This window comes from Heterodontus francisci, chromosome 14, assembly GCF_036365525.1.
Source record: "Heterodontus francisci isolate sHetFra1 chromosome 14, sHetFra1.hap1, whole genome shotgun sequence".
In the NCBI taxonomy this organism is placed as follows: Eukaryota; Metazoa; Chordata; class Chondrichthyes; order Heterodontiformes; family Heterodontidae; genus Heterodontus; species Heterodontus francisci.
Genome location: NC_090384.1, coordinates 107,331,694 through 107,349,144, shown reverse-complemented (window position 1 = coordinate 107,349,144; position 17,451 = coordinate 107,331,694). Strand labels below are relative to the sequence as shown.

General features: G+C 48.7%; 1 protein-coding gene across 5 annotated transcripts in view; it reads right to left on the bottom strand.

Annotated features, from left to right (window-relative positions):
• Positions 1–17,451, bottom strand: part of rnf141 (ring finger protein 141) — a 115,870-nt gene that overhangs the window by 21,727 nt on the left and 76,692 nt on the right. The window contains exon 1 of one of the 5 annotated variants that reach the window (XM_068046712.1): positions 9,357–9,445. The exons of 3 other annotated variants lie outside the window; for them this stretch is intronic. The gene's annotated coding sequence lies outside the window, so the exon portion shown is untranslated. Of the gene's footprint in view, positions 1–8,261; positions 8,286–9,356; positions 9,446–17,451 lie in introns of those variants that run through there. One more of the 5 variants, XM_068046711.1, reaches the window with a different exon arrangement.

Sequence of the window (17,451 nt, the reverse complement as noted above, 5' to 3'; positions counted from 1 at the left end):
TATTAGCAGATAAATTGTGTTGGGGAATTTGATGGGATTGAAGGCCGATAAATCCCCAGGGCATGATGGTATGCATCCCAGAGTACTTAAGGAAGTGGCCCTAGAAATAGTGGATGCATTGGTGGTCATCTTCCAAAATTCTATAGACTCTGGAACAGTTCCTACAGATTGGAGGGTATCTAATGTAACCTCACTATTTAAAAAGGGAAGTAGAGAGAAAGCAGGGAATTACAGACCAGTCAGCCTGACGTTGGTAGTGGGGAAAATTCTAGAGTCCATTATCAAAGATTTTATAACAGAGCACTTACAGAACAGTGGTAGAATCGGGCAGAGTCAGCATGGATTTACGAAAGGGAAGTCTTGCTCGACAAATCTACTAGAATTCTTCGAGGATGTAACTAGTAGAGTTGATGAGGGGGAGCCAGTGGATGTGGTTTATTTGGACTTTCAGAAGGCTATCGACAAAGTCCCACATAAGAGATTAGCATGTAAAATTAAAGCGCATGGGATTGGGGGTAGTGTATTGCGATGGATAGGAAATTAGTTGGCAGACAGAAATCAAAAAGTAGGGATAAATGGGTCTTTTTCCGAACGGCAGGCAGTGACTAGTGGGGTACTGCAGGGATCAGTGCTAGGACTCAAGCTATTCACAATATATATTAATGATTTAGATGAGGGAACTAAATGTAATATCTCCAAGTTTGCAGATGTCACAAAACTGGGAGGGTGTGTTGGGAGGAGGATGCAGAGAGGCTTCAAGGTGATTTGGACAAGTTGAGTGAGTATAATGTGAATAATTGTGAAATTATCCACTTTGGTAGCAAAACAGGAAGGCAGATTATCTGAACGGCTATAAACTGAGAGAGGGGAATATGCAGCGAGACCTGGGTGTTCTCGTACACCAGTCACTGAAGGTAAGCATGCAGGTACGACAGGTGGTAAAAAAGGCAAATGGTATGTTGGCCTTCATAGCGAGAGGATTCGAGTACAGGAGCAGGGATGTCTTGCTGCAATTATACAGGGCCTTGGTGAGGCAACACCTGAAATATTGTGTGCAGTTTTGGTCTCCTTATCTGAGGAAGGATGCTCTTGCTTTAGAGGGAGTGCAGCGAAGGTTTACCAGATTGATTCCTGGGATGGCGGGACTGACGTATGAGGAGAGATTGATTCGGTTAGGATTATATTCGCTGAAGTTCAGAAGAGTGAGGGGGGATCTCATAGAAACCTATAAAATTCTAACAGGACTTGACAGGGTAGATGCAGGAAGGATGTTCCCGATGGTGAAGGAGTCCAGAACCAGGGGTCATAGTCTCAGGATACAGGGTAAACCTTTCAGGACTGAGATGAGGAGAAATTTCTTCACCCAGAGAGTGGTGAGCCTGTGGAATTCACTACCACAGAAAGCAGTTGAGGCCAAAACATTGTATGTTTTCAAGAAGCAGTTAGATATAGCTCTTGGGTCTAAAAAGATCAAAGGGTATGGGGCGAAAGCGGGAACATGCTAGGGTGGATGATCAGCCATGATCATAATGAATGGTGGAGCAGGCTCGAAGGGCCGAATGGCCTACTCCTGCTTTCTATGTTTCTATGTTGTGGTTTATATAAATGATCTAAAGCCTTGGGCAGAAAGAACAAAGAACCAACTTCAATTATGTGCTCAAGTCCTGGAGTGGAGTTTGACCTTTCAACTCAGGCAAGAGGGCTACCATGTAGGCCAATCTGACTTACTGTAGAGAAGTAATGTAGTCAGGAAGCATTCATATGAACAAATCATTATCTCTATTACTGAACAAAAAACTAAAGCAGAGATCAACAAGAAAGGGACAACTCAACCCGCTTTTGTAGTGTCAGAGCGTGATGGAATGCAAGCTTTTGTGTGTGGTCTTTTGCATTGTAAGCTCCTGATCTATGCCATGCCAACGAGGGAAGCAGCCTAAAAGTGGGCAGGAGGAGAATTGGACAGGGAGAAACAATTTACAGGCTGGGGCTGCACATTCCTGAAGGGCAGATTTCAGAAATACACAAGTGGTTTCGCGTGAACCAGTGATGCTGTTTAAACCTATTTCACACCGGGCCATGGCAGAAGACAGGGAGGAGTCATTTCACTAACAAGCTCAAGCTAAAACCAGTGTTGGCATTTATCCACCATACAAACAAAATTGGTCTAATCACATTTGCCCACCCTGTTCCCATTCAACCCATTTTCCTTCATCCACCTCTGCAATCTAACCTTCAATGTTGACATCATTTCTGCTTTAATCACAAATGCATGAAGTGAATCCCACAGCTTCCAACAGTGCAGCACTGGAGAGTCACCCTAGATCTCTGCAATCAAGTCCTGGAGTGGGACTTGAACCCACATTTTTCTGATTTAGAGGTCGGAATGCTACCAACTATGGTTCTAACGGAGACACGGTGTCAGATGTGCTGATTTAAAGAATTTCCTCTGGGCAATAGCCATAAAAAGGGTTAAATGCAACTTCTCCAACTAAAGTTCACACAAACTGGCTAGCTTTTTCATAAACTTTTAACATTATTTGTTCTATTTATGCCATTATGGAAGCAAGGCAGATAAATAGATTTAAGACCCAAACCAGCTATGATCTAACTGAATGGCGGAGCTACCATGAGAAATTGAATGCCCTCTTGCTGTTCCTATCTTCCTGTATACTTGACAACTTTCACCATCAAATGGAAACCCCCATCACAACAGCAAGAAAATTAATTGCAAAAGAAAATTCTTCAACGTGGGTTTACTTCAATAACTGTAAAGCACAACAGTGAATTGAAAGTAGCAGTCATGTGACAACGAATTCAATCCTTGAACTGCATTGCTGCCCGAAGGTATCCATTAACGTCTGAATAATAATTGAGATTGGTCAGAAAGAGTGCAGAGTGAAGCTGTTGTGATAGGCATTTTCTCAGTTGTTTGTGCCCAATAAGTACCAGTCAAATGTCTCTACAAATTCCATTAAGATCAACAAGTTTTTTTTCACCTATGCTCCTGCAATGGATTAGAGAAGTAAAACAAATTCATTTCAATAGTTGAGATTTCTACGAGTGAAAAATAACTGTACTAGGTCATGAGCAGTGGAACATTAATGGTAAAATGAGATCGTCATTGGGTCTGAAATGTCAACAACTCAAATTGTGTGTGTTCCCAGGATATGTGGAACATCCAAACAATCAGGAGGTGGAATTTCATGGGGGTGGGGGTGGGAGGAGCGCATGACAAAACAACTTGTATTTTTTCTTTGTCTTCTTTGGCCTCCTTGTCTCGAGAGACAGTGGGTAAGCGCCTAGAGGTGGTCAGTGGTTTGTGAAGCAGCGCCTGGAGTGGCTATAAAGGCCAATTCTAGAGTGACAGACTCTTCCACAGACGCTGCAGATAAAATTAGTTGTCGGGGCTGTTACACAGTTGGCTCTCTCCTTGCGCTTGTCTTTTTTCCTGCCAACTGCTAAGTCTCTTCGACTCGCCACTCTTGAGCCCCGTCTATATGGCTGCCCGCCAGCTCTGGCGATAACCACTTGTGATCAACGTCACAGGACTTCATGTCGCATTTGCAGATGTCTTTAAAGCGGAGACATGGACGGCTGGTGGGTCTGATACCAGTGACGAGCTCGCTGTACAATGTGTCCTTGGGGATCCTGCCATCTTCCATGCGGCTCACATGGCCAAGCCATCTCAGGCGCCGCTGGCTCAGTAGGGTGTATATGCTGGGGATGTTGGCCGCCTCGAGGACTTCTGCGTTGGAGATACGGTCCTGCCACCTGATGCCAAGGATTCTCCGGAGGCAGCGAAGATGGAATGAATTGAGACGTCACTCTTGGCTGACATACGTTGTCCAGGTCTCGCTGCCATAGAGCAAGGTACTGAGGACACAGGCATGAAACACTCGGACTTTTGTGTTCCGTGTCAGTGCGCCATTTTCCCACACTCTCTTGGCCAGTCTGGACATAGCAGCGGACGCCTTTCCCATGCGCTTGTTGACTTCAGCAGCGAGAGACAGGTTACTGGTGATAGTTGAGCCTAGGTAGGTGAACTCTTGAACCACTTCCAGAGCATGGTCACCGATATTGATGGATGGAGCATTTCTGACGCCCTGTCCCATGATGTTCGTTTTCTTGAGGCTGATGGTTAGGCCAAATGCGTTGCAGGCAGCCGCAATCCTGTCGATGAGTCTTTGCAGACACTCTTCTGTGTGGGATGTTAATGCAGCATCGTCAGCAAAGAGGAGTTCCCTGATGAGGACCTTCTGTACTTTGGTCTTCGCTCTAAGACGGGCAAGGTTGAACAACCTGCAATCTGATCTTGTGTGGAGGAAAATTCCTTCTGAAGACTTGAACGCATGTGAGAGCAGCAGGGAGAAGAAAATCCCAAAAAGTGTAGGTGCGAGAACACAGCCCTGTTTCACGCCACTCAGGATAGGAAAGGGGTCTGATGAGGAGCCACCATGCTGAATTGTGCCATATGGTCATGGAATGAGGTGATGATACTTAGTAGCTTTGGTGGACATCCGATCTTTGCTAGTAGTCTGAAGAGACCACGTCTGCTGACAAGGTCAAAGGCTTTGGTGAGATCAATGAAAGCAACATAGAGGGGTTCCGAAGAAGGGTCACTGACCCGAAACGTTAACTCTGCTTCTCTTTCCACAGGTGCTGCCAGACCTGCTGAGTGATTCCAGCATTTCTTGTTTTTGTTTCAGATTTCCAGCATCCGCAGTATTTTGCTTTTATTTCAACATAGAGGGGCATCTGTTTGCGGCATTTCTCCTTTAGCTGGTGAAGGGAGAACAGCATGTCAATGGTGGATCTCTCTGCTTGAAAGCCACACTGTGCCTCAGTCAGCCAGCTTCTGGAGCCTGTTTAAAACGACTTGAGTGAAGACTTTCCTCACTATGCTGAGCAGGGAGATTCCACGGTAGTTGTTGCAGTCACCGCGGTCACCCTTGTTCAAATAGAGGGTGATGATATTGGCATCGTGCATGTCCTGTGGTACTGCTCCCTCATCCCAGCACAGGCAAAGCAGTTCATGGAGTGCTGACAGTACAGCAGGCTTGGCACTCTTGATTATATCAGGGGTAATGCCGTCCTTCCCAGGGGCTTTTCTGCTGGCTAGAGAATCAATGGCTTCACTGAGTTCTGATTTTGATGGCTGTTCGTCCAGCTCATCCATGACTGGCAGAGACTGGGCTGCACTGAGGGCAGTCTCAGTGACAACATTTTCCTTGGAGTTCAGTTCTAGGTAGTGCTCAACCCAGCGGTCCATTTGCTTGCGTTGGTCAGTGATCGTGTCCCTTGATTTAGACTTGAGGGGGGCAATCTTCTTGATGGTTGGCCCAAAAGCTCTCTTAATGCCTCTAATGTTTCCAGTGTCAGAGGCCAGCTGAATACGACTGCATAGGTGTTGCCAGTAGTCATTTCCACAGCGCCTGGCTGTTCTTTGTGCAGCGCTTCTGGCTACTTTAAGTGCTACGGATGTTAACTCGCTGGGGGCTTTCTTGTAGTTCAACAGTGCAATGTGCTTAGCGGCTATGACAGGTTCCAGCTCTTCAAAGTGAGATTGAAACCAGCCTGCATTCCGCTTCTCACGTTTGCCATAGCTGGTCATTGCTGAGTCATAGATGGCATCTCTGATGTGGGCCCACTTCGTCTCTGCATCCCCTGCAGGAGTGTTTTGAAGGGCTTTTTCAAGTGAATTTAGAAACTTATGTAACAGCTGTGGATAAGAAATTCTGTTAGTGTTGATGCGCGGGTGGCCCTTCTGCTTGGAGTGATGTCGCTTCTTTGGTTTGTGTCTAACTTTGCTGCACACCAGGCAGTGGTCGGTGTCGCAGTCAGCACTGTGGAAGCTGCGTGTGATTTGGACACTGTTTATAGAGGCTTGCCTTGTGACGATGAGGTTCAGCTGGTGCCAACGACGTGATCTTGGGTGCCTCCATGAAACCTGGTGACAGGTTTTAGTATGAAAGAACGAGTTGGTGATACAGAGGTTGTGATAGGTACACAACTCCAGCAGTCTCTGTCCATTCTCATTCATCCTTCCAATGCCATAGTGCCCAAGGCAGGAGTGCCATGAGTCATGGTCGGCCCCAACCCTGGTGTTAAAGTCCCTCAGCAGGAACAGATGTTCGGTATTGGGGATGCTACTAATGATATTATGGAGTTCCTCGTAGAACTGGTCTTTAACTTCAGGTGGGGAGCAGAGTGTTGGAGCGTAGATGCTCAGTAGGTGTACTGGACCAGAGGCGGTGAGCAGTCGGATGGACAGTATGTGTTCGAGCCATTTGAAGGTGGCTCTATCATGCTGAGCAGAGTTTAAATTTAAAAAAACTGCAGATGCTGGAAATCTGATCTAAAACCAGAGAATACTGGAAATACTCAGCCGGTCATGCAGCATTTGTAGAGAGAAAAACAGTTAATGCTTCAAGTCAGATTCTGAGGAATGGTCGTCGACCTGAAACGTTAACTGTTTCTCTCTCCACAGATGCTGCCTGGCCTGCTGAGTATTTCCAGCATTCAACCTGATGCACTCCACAAAGGCATAAAAAAAGGATGCTGAGCCAAAGGAAGCGAGATTAGAAATGGTGGTCAAAGTGGTGAGTTTTAAGGAGGTTTTGAAAAGTGGAGAGAGGGGAAATTGTAGAGAGTGGGACCCCGACAGTTGAAGGCACGGCTAGTGATGTGGGATGCACAAGAGGAAAGAGTCAAAGGACCACTGTTCAAAGAACATACGAATTAGGAACAGGAGTAGGCCGCTCGGCCCGTCGAGCCTGCTCCGCCATTCAATAAGTTCAAGGCTGAACTGATTACACATTTCCACCGACCCCTGATAACCTTTCACCCCCTTGCTTATCAAAAATCTATCTACCTCTGCCTTAAAGTTATTCAAAAACTCTGCTTCCACCGCCTTTTAAGGAAGAGAATTCCAAAGACTCGCGACCTTCAGAGAAACAATTTCTCCTCATCTCTCTCTTAAATGGGCGACCACTTATTTTTAAAGAGTGACTCCTAGTTCTAGATTCTCCCACAAGGAGAAACCTCCTTTCCACATGCACCCTGTCAAGACCCCTCGGTAGAGGTGTGCAAAGGAAACCAGACGCAAGCCCGAATTCCGGACCCGGAAGTCTGACCCCACCTGACCAGAACCAGACACATGTCGTCGGGGTCGGGTCGGATGGCAGGCCTTTACATCAGTACATGGGTAAAGGACTGCTACCCAACCTGACCCCGACGGGATCCATCGGCATGTGTCAGGTTTGGGTCCGGCTTCCGGGTCCAGCATTCAGACTCGGGTCAGGTTTCCTTTGCACAGCTCTACTGAGGGGTCTTATATGTTTCAATCAAGTCACCTCTTAATCTTCTAAACTCCGGCGGATACAAGACTAGCTTGTCCAATCTTTCCTCATAAGACAACCAGCCCATGCCAGGTACGATTCTCCGAACTGCTTCCAACACATTTACATCCTTCCTTAAATAAGGAGACCAATACTGTACACAGTACTCCAGATGTGGTCTCACCAATGCCCTGTAAAACTGAAGCATCACCTCCTTACTTTTGTATTCAATTCCCCTCGCAATAAATGATAACATTCTATTAGCTTTCCTAATTACTTGCTGCACTTGCATACTAACCTTTTGTGATTCATGCACTAGGACACCCAGATCCCTCTGCATCTCAGAGCTCCGCAATCTATCATTTAGATAAGGGAGGGTTGTCAAACTGGAAAAGTTTAGAGAAATCGGGAGGAACAAGAAAACATGGCGTAGTGGTTACTGAACCAGCAATCCAAAGACCCCAGCTAATGCTCTGCAGACACGAGTTCAAATCCCACAATGGCAACTAGTGAAATTTAAATTCAATTAATTAATAAATCTGGAATAAAAAGCTAGCATCAGTAATGATGATCATGAAACTACTGGATTGCTGTAAAAACCCATCTGGTTCACTAATGTCCTTTAATGAAGGAAATCTGCCATCCTTACCTGGTCTGGCCAACATGTGACTCCAGCAATGTGGTTGACTCTTAACTGCCCTCTGAAATGGCCCAGCAAGTCATTGAGTTGGACCAAACCACCACAGAAAAGTCAAAAAATATAACAGGACTGACCACACAGCATCAACCTAGGCACTGGAAACGGCAATGGCAGACCCTGCCCAGTAGACCCTGCAAATCTGGGGATTTGTGCCAAAATTGGGAAAGGTGCCCCACAGACTAGTCAAGCAACAACCTGACATAGTCATACTCTCAGAATCATACCTTACAGCCAATATCCCAGACTCTTCCATCACCATCCCTGGGTACATCTTGTTCAAAGATGGACAAAAGAGCTGAACTCCAGAGGTGAGGTCAGAGTGACTGCCCTTGACATCAAGGCAGCATTTGACCAAGTATGGCATCAAGGAGCCCTAGCAAAACTGGAGTCAGTGGGAATCAGAGGGAAAACTCTCCACTGGTTGGAGTCATATCTAGCACAAAGGAAGATGGGTTGCAATTGTTAGAGGTCAATTATCTCAGTCCCAGGACATCAGTGCAGGAGTTCCTCGGGGCAGTATCCTAGGCCCAACTTCAGCTGCTTCATCAATGACCTTCCCTCATCATAAGGTTAGAAGTGGGGATGTTCACTTAGAAGTGGGGGGGGGGGGAGGGGAGAGGGGAGAGGGAGAGGGGGGAGGGGGGGGAGGAGGGGAGAGGGGGGGGAGGGGGGGAGGGGGGGGAGGAGGGGAGAGGGGGGGGGAGGGGGGGAGGGGGGGAGGGGGGGGGAGGGGGGGAGGGGAGGGGGGGAGGAGGGGGGGAGGAGGGGGGGGAGGAGGGGGGGGAGGGGGGGAGGAGGGGGGGGAGGAGGGGGGGGGAGGAGGAGGGGGGGGAGGGGGAGGAGGGGGGGGAGGGGGAGGGGGAGGGGGGGGGGGGAGGGGGGGGGGGAGGGGGGGGGGGAGGGGGGGGGGGAGGGGGGGGAGAGGGGGGGAGGAGGGGGGGGGGGGGAGGGGGGGGGGAGGGGGGAGGGGAGGGGGGAGGGGAGGGGGGGGAGGGGGGGGGGGGGGGGGGGGGGGGGGGGGGAGGGGGGGGGAGGGGGGGAGGGGGGGAGGGGGCGGAGGGGGGGAGGGGGGAGGGGGGGGAGGGGAGGGAGGGGAGGGGGGGGGAGGGGGGGGGAGGGTGAGGGGGGGTGAGGGGGGGGGGGAGGGTGAGGGGGGGTGAGGGGGGGGGGGAGGGTCGCTGTGCCGGGGTCAAGGCCTCTCAAGCCCGGGGTTTGGGTCCAGCAGCTCCAGGCTGAGCGGACCCGATCCCGGGCCGCGGGGTGGGGGTGGGGGTCGGGGTTGGGGGGTGACAGACCCCGGGGCCGGTCCGCGCTCTCACCTGACTCCGGATCCGCGAACCCGCACTCGGCCTCAGCGTCCGCGCTCCCGCTGCATCACCAGACCGCGCACGCAGACAAGCACGCCGTGATGACGTCACAGCAGCGCCGTCACGGGATGAGGGATTCTGGGGGATGTTTGTGGAAGATAGTTTGCTGATTGAATATGAGGAAGTTCTCCAGTATCTCCCAAAGCACTTCACAGGCAATTTCTGCACAAACAATAATGATCAGATAATCTGGTTCTGTAATGTTCATTGAGGGAAACTTTCTGGCCAGAACTCCAGTACTGACCCTCTGACAGTGCAGCACTCCCTCAGTACTGACCCTCTGACAGTGCAGCACTCCCTCAGTACTGACCCTCTGACAGTGCAGCACTCCCTCAGTACTGACCCTCTGACAGTGCAGCACTCTCTCAGTACTGACTCTCCGACAGTGCAGCACTCCCTCAGTACTGACCCTCTGACAGTGCAGCACTCTCTCAGTACTGACCCTCTGACAGTGCAGCACTCCCTCAGTACTGACCCTCTGACAGTGCAGCACTCTCTCAGTACTGACTCTCCGACAGTGCAGCACTCTCTCAGTACTGACCCTCTGACAGTGCAGCACTCCCTCAGTACTGACCCTCTGACAGTGCAGCACTCTCTCAGTACTGACCCTCTGACAGTGCAGCACTCTCTCAGTACTGACTCTCCGACAGTGCAGCACTCTCTCAGTACTGACCCTCTGACAGTGCAGCACTCCCTCAGTACTGACCCTCTGACAGTGCAGCACTCTCTCAGTACTGACTCTCCGACAGTGCAGCACTCCCTCAGTACTGACCCTCCGACAGTGCAGCACTCCCTCAGTACTGACCCTCTGACAATGCAGCGCTCCCTCAGTACTGACCCTCCGACAGTGCAGCACTCCCTCAGTACTGACCCTCTGACAGTGCAGCACTCCCTCAGTACTGACCCTCTGACAGTGCAGCACTCTCTCAGTACTGACCCTCTGACAGTGCAGCACTCCCTCAGTACTGACCCTCTGACAGTGCAGCACTCTCTCAGTACTGACCCTCTGACAGTGCAGCACTCCCTCAGTACTGACCCTCCGACAGTGCAGCACTCCCTCAGTCCTGCATTGGGACCATCAGCTTTGATTTTCTTTTTAAGTCTCTGAGGTGAATCTTAAAATCACAAACTCTAGTTCAAAGGCCTGAGAGTTACCCTCTGAGCTGCAGCTGATATAGCATTGCTTTGCAGTTCTCTTATTGTGCCTGATTTTGAACATGTTAATGAAGTTAAAATCTGAAAGAAGTGTCCAGTTTACATCAGCTGTATCCATATTCAAAGCAGGAAGAATCTAATTGGCCTGCAGTCTCTGTAAGCATCCGAACTGTTAAACGGTGACGCCCAGCACTGAACATTGAACAGGTCGAAATCAAGATCCGATTCTATTTAAATGAGCAAAGGAATACATATATTTAAACAGCAATCTGTCTTACCATTATCAAGGAAATTAGTTGAGACTAGTTATGGAGGTTAATTAATTTCTTAACCAGTTTTTTATTTGTTCATAGGATGTGGGCGTCTCTGGCCAGGCCAGCATTTATTGCCCATCCCTAATTGCCCTTGAGAAGGTGGTGGTGAGCAGCCTTCTTGAACCGCTGCAGTCCATTTGGGGTCGGGACACCCACAGTGCTGTTAGGAAGGGAGTTCCAGGATTTTGACTGACTGATGATGAACGAATGGCGATATGTTTCCAAGTCAGTATGGTGTGTGACTTGGAGGGGAACTCTGGACATTCAAATGACAAGATTGCCTTGTCACTTTTTTTTAATAACTATCTCCTGATATTAGATATTTTACACCTTCAGGCTCAATCTACCTGGAAATGTGGAAAATTGCCCAGGTATGTCCTTTAGTTTAGTTTAGAGATACAGCACTGAAACAGGCCCTTCGGCCCACCGAGTCTGTGCCGACCATCAACCACCCATTTATACTAATCCTACACTAATCCCATATTCCTACCACATCCCCACCTGTCCCTATATTTCCCTACCACCTACCTATACTAGGGGCAATTTATAATGGCCAATTTACCTACCAACCTGCAAGTCGTTTGGCTTGTGGGAGGAAACCGGAGCACCCGGAGAAAACCCACGCAGACACAGGGAGAACTTGCAAACTCCACACAGGCAGTACCCAGAATTGAACCCAGGTCGCTGGAGCTGTGAGGCTGCGGTGCTAACCACTGCGCCACTGTGCCGCCCCCTGAACACAAAAAGCAGGACAAATCCAACCTGGCAAATTACCACCCCATCAGTCTCTCGATCATCAGTAAAGTGATGGAAGATGTCATCAACAGTGCCATCAAGCGGCACTTGCTTAGCAATAACCTGCTCAGTGACGCTCAGTTTTGGTTCTGCCAGGGCCACTCAGCTCCTGACCTCATTACAGGCTTGGTTCAAACATGGACATAAGAGCTGAGGTGAGGTGAGAGTGACTGCCCTTGATATCAAGGCAGCATTTGACCAAGTATGGCATCAAGGAGTCCGAGCAAAACTGGAGTCAATGAGATTCAGGAGGAAATCTCTCCATTGTTTGGAGTCATACCTAGCGCTAAAGAAGATGGTTGTGGTTGTTAGAGGTCAATCATCTGAGCTCCAAGACATCACTCAGAGTTCCTCAGGGTAATGTCCTAGGCCCAACCATTTTCAGATGCTTCATCAATGACCTTCCTTCAATCATAAGGTCAGAAGTGGGGATGTTCGCTGATGATTGCACAATGTTTAGCACCATTCGCAACTCCTCAGATACTGAAGCAGTCCGTGTAGAAATGCAACAAGACCTGGAAAATATCCAGGCTTGGCTGATAAGTGGCAAGTAACATTCGCGCCACACAAGTGCCAGGCAGTGACCATCTCCAACAAGAATCCCCCACTATCAATATCCTAGGGGCTACCATTGACCAGAAACTGAACTGGAGTAGCCATATAAATACCGTGGCTACAACAACAGGTCAGAAGCTAGGAGTCCTCTGGCGAGTAACTCACCTCCTGACTCCCCAAAGCCTGTCCACCATCTACAAGGCACAAGTCAGGAGTGTGATGGAATACTCTCCACTTGCCTGGATGGGTGCAGCTCCAACACCACTCAAGAAGCTTGACGTCATCCAGGACAAAGCGACCTGCTTGATTGGTACCCCATCTGCAAACAATCACTCCCTCCACCACCAACACACAGTGGCAGCAGTGTGTACCATCTACAAGATGCACTGCCAAAGAACAGTTACAGGACCACAGGGAAAAGGCAGAGGAGTGGGACTAGCTGAGTTGCTCTGTCAGAGAGCCGGCACAGACACTGCAGGCCAAATGGCCTCCTTCTGTGCTGTAACCATTCGGTTACTCTACTTACATTATTAAAAGTGAACAGATCTTTGACTATGCGAAAGGAACTGTTTTTCATTTATTCTTGAGATACCAGCATTTAATGCACACCTTACTTTCTAACACCAAACAGTAATGGTCGTGTTGGGCATGGTATTAATCAGAAGATTAGAGAAGAATGTAGCATGGGTAATACAGTAATTATGGGTGACTTCAATCTGCACATAGACTGGGTAAAGCTAATACGCACTAATGCTGTGGAGGATAGGTTATGGAGTGTGTTAGGATGGCTTTCTGGGGCAGAATGTTGAGGAACTGACTAGAGATCAGGTTATTTTAGATCTAGTATCATGTAATGAAAAAGGGCTAATTTAATAATCTTGTTGTAAAAGAACCTTTAGGGATGAGTGACCATAATATGATAGAATTTTACATTATGTTTGAATGTGAGGTACTTCAATCTGAAGCCAGAGTGTTAAATTTGAACAAAGGAAATTATGAGGTATGAGGGGCGAATTGGCTGAGGTGGAATGGGAAAAAAATTAAAAGGTATGACATTGCATAGGCAATGGATAGTCTTTAAAGTCGTGAATGGTGGTGAACAATTAAACAACTAACTGCAGGAGGTGGCTCCACAAATATCCCCATCCTCAATGATGGGGGAGCCCAGCACATCAGTGCAATAGGTAAGGTTGAAGCATTTGCAACAATCTTCAGCCAGAGGTGCCAAGTTGATGATCCATCTCGGCCGCCTTCTGAAGTCTCCAACATCGCAGATGCCAGTCTTCAGTCAATTTGATTCACTCTGCGTGATATCAAGAAATGACTGAAGGCACTGGATACTGCAAAGGCTATGGGCCCTGACAATATTCCGGCAATAGTACTGAAGACCTGTGCTCCAGAACTTGCCACACTCCTAGCCAAGCTGTTCCAGTACAGCTACAACACTGGCATCTGCCCTGCAATGTGGAAAATTGCCCAGGTATGTCCTGTGCACAAAAAGCAGGACAAATCCAACCCGGCCAATTACTGCCCCATCAGTCTACTCTCAATCATCAGTAAAGTGATGGAAGGTGTCGTCGACAGTGATATCAAGCAGTACTTGCTTTGCAATAACCTGCTCAGTGACGCTCAGTTTGGGTTCCGCCAGGGCCACTCAGCTCCTGACCTCATTACAGGCTTTGCTCAAACATGGACAAAAGAGCTGAACTCAAGAGGTGAGGTGAGAGTGACTGCCTTTGACATCAAGACAGCATTTGACCAAGTATGGCATCAAGGAGCCCTAGCAAAACTGAAGTGAATGGAAATCAGGGGGAAAGCCCTCCGCTGGTTGGAGTCATACCTAGCATGAAGGAAGATGGTTGTGGTTGTTGGAAAATAATCTTATCAGTCCCAGGACATTACTGCAGGATTTCCTCAGGGTAGTGTCCTAGGCCCAACCATCTTCAGCTGCTTCCTTCAATCCAAAGGTCAGAAGTGGGGATGTTCGCTGATGATTGCACAATGTTTAGCACCATTCGCGACTCCTCAGATATTGAAGCAGTCCATGTAGAAATGCAGCAAGACCTGGACAATGTCCAGGCTTGGGTTGATAAGTGGCAAGTAACATTCGTGCCACACAAGTGCCAGGCAATGAACATCTCCAACAAGAGAGAATCTAACCATCTCCACTTGACATTCAATGGCATTATGATTACTGAATCACCCACTATCAACAACCTGGGGGCTACCATTGACCAGAAGCTGAACTGGAGTAGCCATATAAATACCGTGGCTACAAGAGCAGGTCAGAGGCTAGGAATCCTGCAGCGATTAACTCACCTCCTGACTCCCCAAAGCCTGTCCACCATCTACAAGGCACAAGTCAGGAGTGTGATGGAATACTGTCCACTTGCCTGGATGAGTGCAGCTCCAACAACACTCAAGAAGCTCGACACCATCCAGGACAAAACAGCCTGCTTGATCAGCACCCCATCCACAACCATTCACTCCCTCCACCACTGAAGCACAGTGGCAGCAGTGTGTACCATCTACAAGATGTACTGCAGCAATGCACCAAGGCTCCTTCGACAACACCTTCCAAACCCACAACCCCTACCACCCAGAAGGACAAGGGCAGCAGATTCATGGGAACACCACCACCTGCAAGTTCACCTCCAAGCCACACACCATCCTGACTTGGAACAATATTGCCCACAATTGACACCCACATCCCAGGAATGAATAAAAAACGTTACATAGGTTACAGCAACTGTACATTCCTTCAAGGCAGAAAAATCCCAAAAAGAAAAGTCAGTCAAACGTGACCAACAAATAAAGTTAAGGATTGCATAAGATTAAAAGAAAAGGCCTATAAAGTTGCCAGAAATAGTAGTAAACCTGAAGATTAGGAGGATTTTCAAATACAGCAAAGGAGGACCAAGAAACTGATAAAGAAAGGGAGAATAGTATATGAATGTAAACCAGCAAAAATATAAAAACGGACTGTAAAAGCTTCTATAAGTATGTATTTCTTTCTTTTTTCTTCTTTTGGGCCTCCTTATCTCGAGAGACAATGGATACGCGCCTGGAGGTGGTCAGTGGTTTGTGAAGCAGCGCCTGGAGTGGCTATAAAGGCCAATTCTGGAGTGACAGGCTCTTCCACAGGTGCTGCAGAGAAATTTGTTTGTTGGGGCTGTTGCACAGTTGGCTCTCCCCTTGCGCCTCTGTCTTTTTTCCTGCCAACTACTAAGTCTCTTCGACTCGCCACAATTTAGCCCTGTCTTTATGGCTGCCCGCCAGCTCTGGCGAATGCTGGTAACTGACTCCCACGACTTGTGATCAATGTCACACGATTTCATGTCGCGTTTGCAGACGTCTTTATAACGGAGACATGGACGGCCGGTGGGTCTGATACCAGTGGCGAGCTCGCTGTACAATGTGTCTTTGGGGATCCTGCCATCTTCCATGCGGCTCACATGGCCAAGCCATCTCAAGCGCCGCTGACTCAGTAGTGTGTATAAGCTGGGGATGTTGGCCGCTTCAAGGACTTCTGTGTTGGAGATATAGTCCTGCCACCTGATGCCAAGTATTCTCCGAAGGCAGCGAAGATGGAATGAATTGAGACGTCGCTCTTGGCTGGCATACGTTGTCCAGGCCTCGCTGCCGTAGAGCAAGGTACTGAGGACACAGGCCTGATACACTCGGACTTTTGTGTTCCGTGTCAGTGCGCCATTTTCCCACACTCTCTTGGCCAGTCTGGACATAGCAGTGGAAGCCTTACCCATGCGCTTGTTGATTTCTGCATCTAGAGACAGGTTACTGGTGATAGTTGAGCCTAGGTAGGTGAACTCTTGAACCACTTCCAGAGCGTGGTCGCCAATATTGATGGATGGAGCATTTCTGACATCCTGCCCCATGATGTTCGTTTTCTTGAGGCTGATGGTTAGGCCAAATTCATTGCAGGCAGACGCAAACCTGTCGATGAGACTCTGCAGGCATTCTTCAGTGTGAGATGTTAAAGCAGCATCGTCAGCAAAGAGGAGTTCTCTGATGAGGACTTTCCGTACTTTGGACTTCGCTCTTAGACGGGCAAGGTTGAACAACCTGCCCCCTGATCTTGTGTGGAGGAAAATTCCTTCTTCAGAGGATTTGAACGCATGTGAAAGCAGCAGGGAGAAGAAAATCCCAAAAAGTGTGGGTGCGAGAACACAGCCCTGTTTCACACCACTCAGGATAGGAAAGGGCTCTGATGAGGAGCCACCATGTTGAATTGTGCCTTTCATATTGTCATGGAATGAGGTGATGATACTTAGTAGCTTTGGTGGACATCCGATCTTTTCTAGTAGTCTGAAGAGACCACGTCTGCTGACGAGGTCAAAGGCTTTGGTGAGATCAATGAAAGCAATGTAGAGGGGCATCTGTTGTTCACGGCATTTCTCCTGTATCTGATGAAGGGAGAACAGCATGTCAATAGTCGATCTCTCTGCACGAAAGCCACACTGTGCCTCAGGGTAGACGCGCTCGGCCAGCTTCTGGAGCCTGTTCAGAGCGACTCGAGCAAAGACTTTCCCCACTATGCTGAGCAGGGAGATTCCACGGTAGTTGTTGCAGTCACCGCGGTCACCTTTGTTTTTATAGAGGGTGATGATGTTGGCATCGCGCATGTCCTGGGGTACTGCTCCCTCGTCCCAGCACAGGCATAGCAGTTCATGTAGTGCTGAGAGTATAGCAGGCTTGGCACTCTTGATTATTTCAGGGGTAATACTGTCCTTCCCAGGGGCTTTTCCGCTGGCTAGGGAATCAATGGCATCACTGAGTTCCGATTTGGTTGGCTGTATGTCCAGCTCATCCATGACTGGTAGAGGCTGGGCTGCATTGAGGGCAGTCTCAGTGACAGCATTCTCCCTGGAGTACAGTTCTAGGTAGTGCTCAACCCAGCGGTCCATCTGTTTGCGTTGGTCAGTGATTATGTCCCCCGATTTAGATTTGAGGGGGGTGATCTTCTTGATGGTTGGCCCAAGAGCTCTCTTCATGCCATCATACATTCCTCTGATGTTTCCGGTGTCTGAGGCCAGCTGAATATGACTGCATAGGTGTTGCCAGTAGTCGTTTGCGCAACGCCTAGCTGTTCTTTGTGCAGTACTTCTGGCTGCTTTAAGTGCTGCGGATGTTAAATCGCTGGGGGCTTTCTTGTAGTTCAAAAGTGCAATGCGCTTAGCGGCTATGACAGGTTCCAGCTCTTCATTATG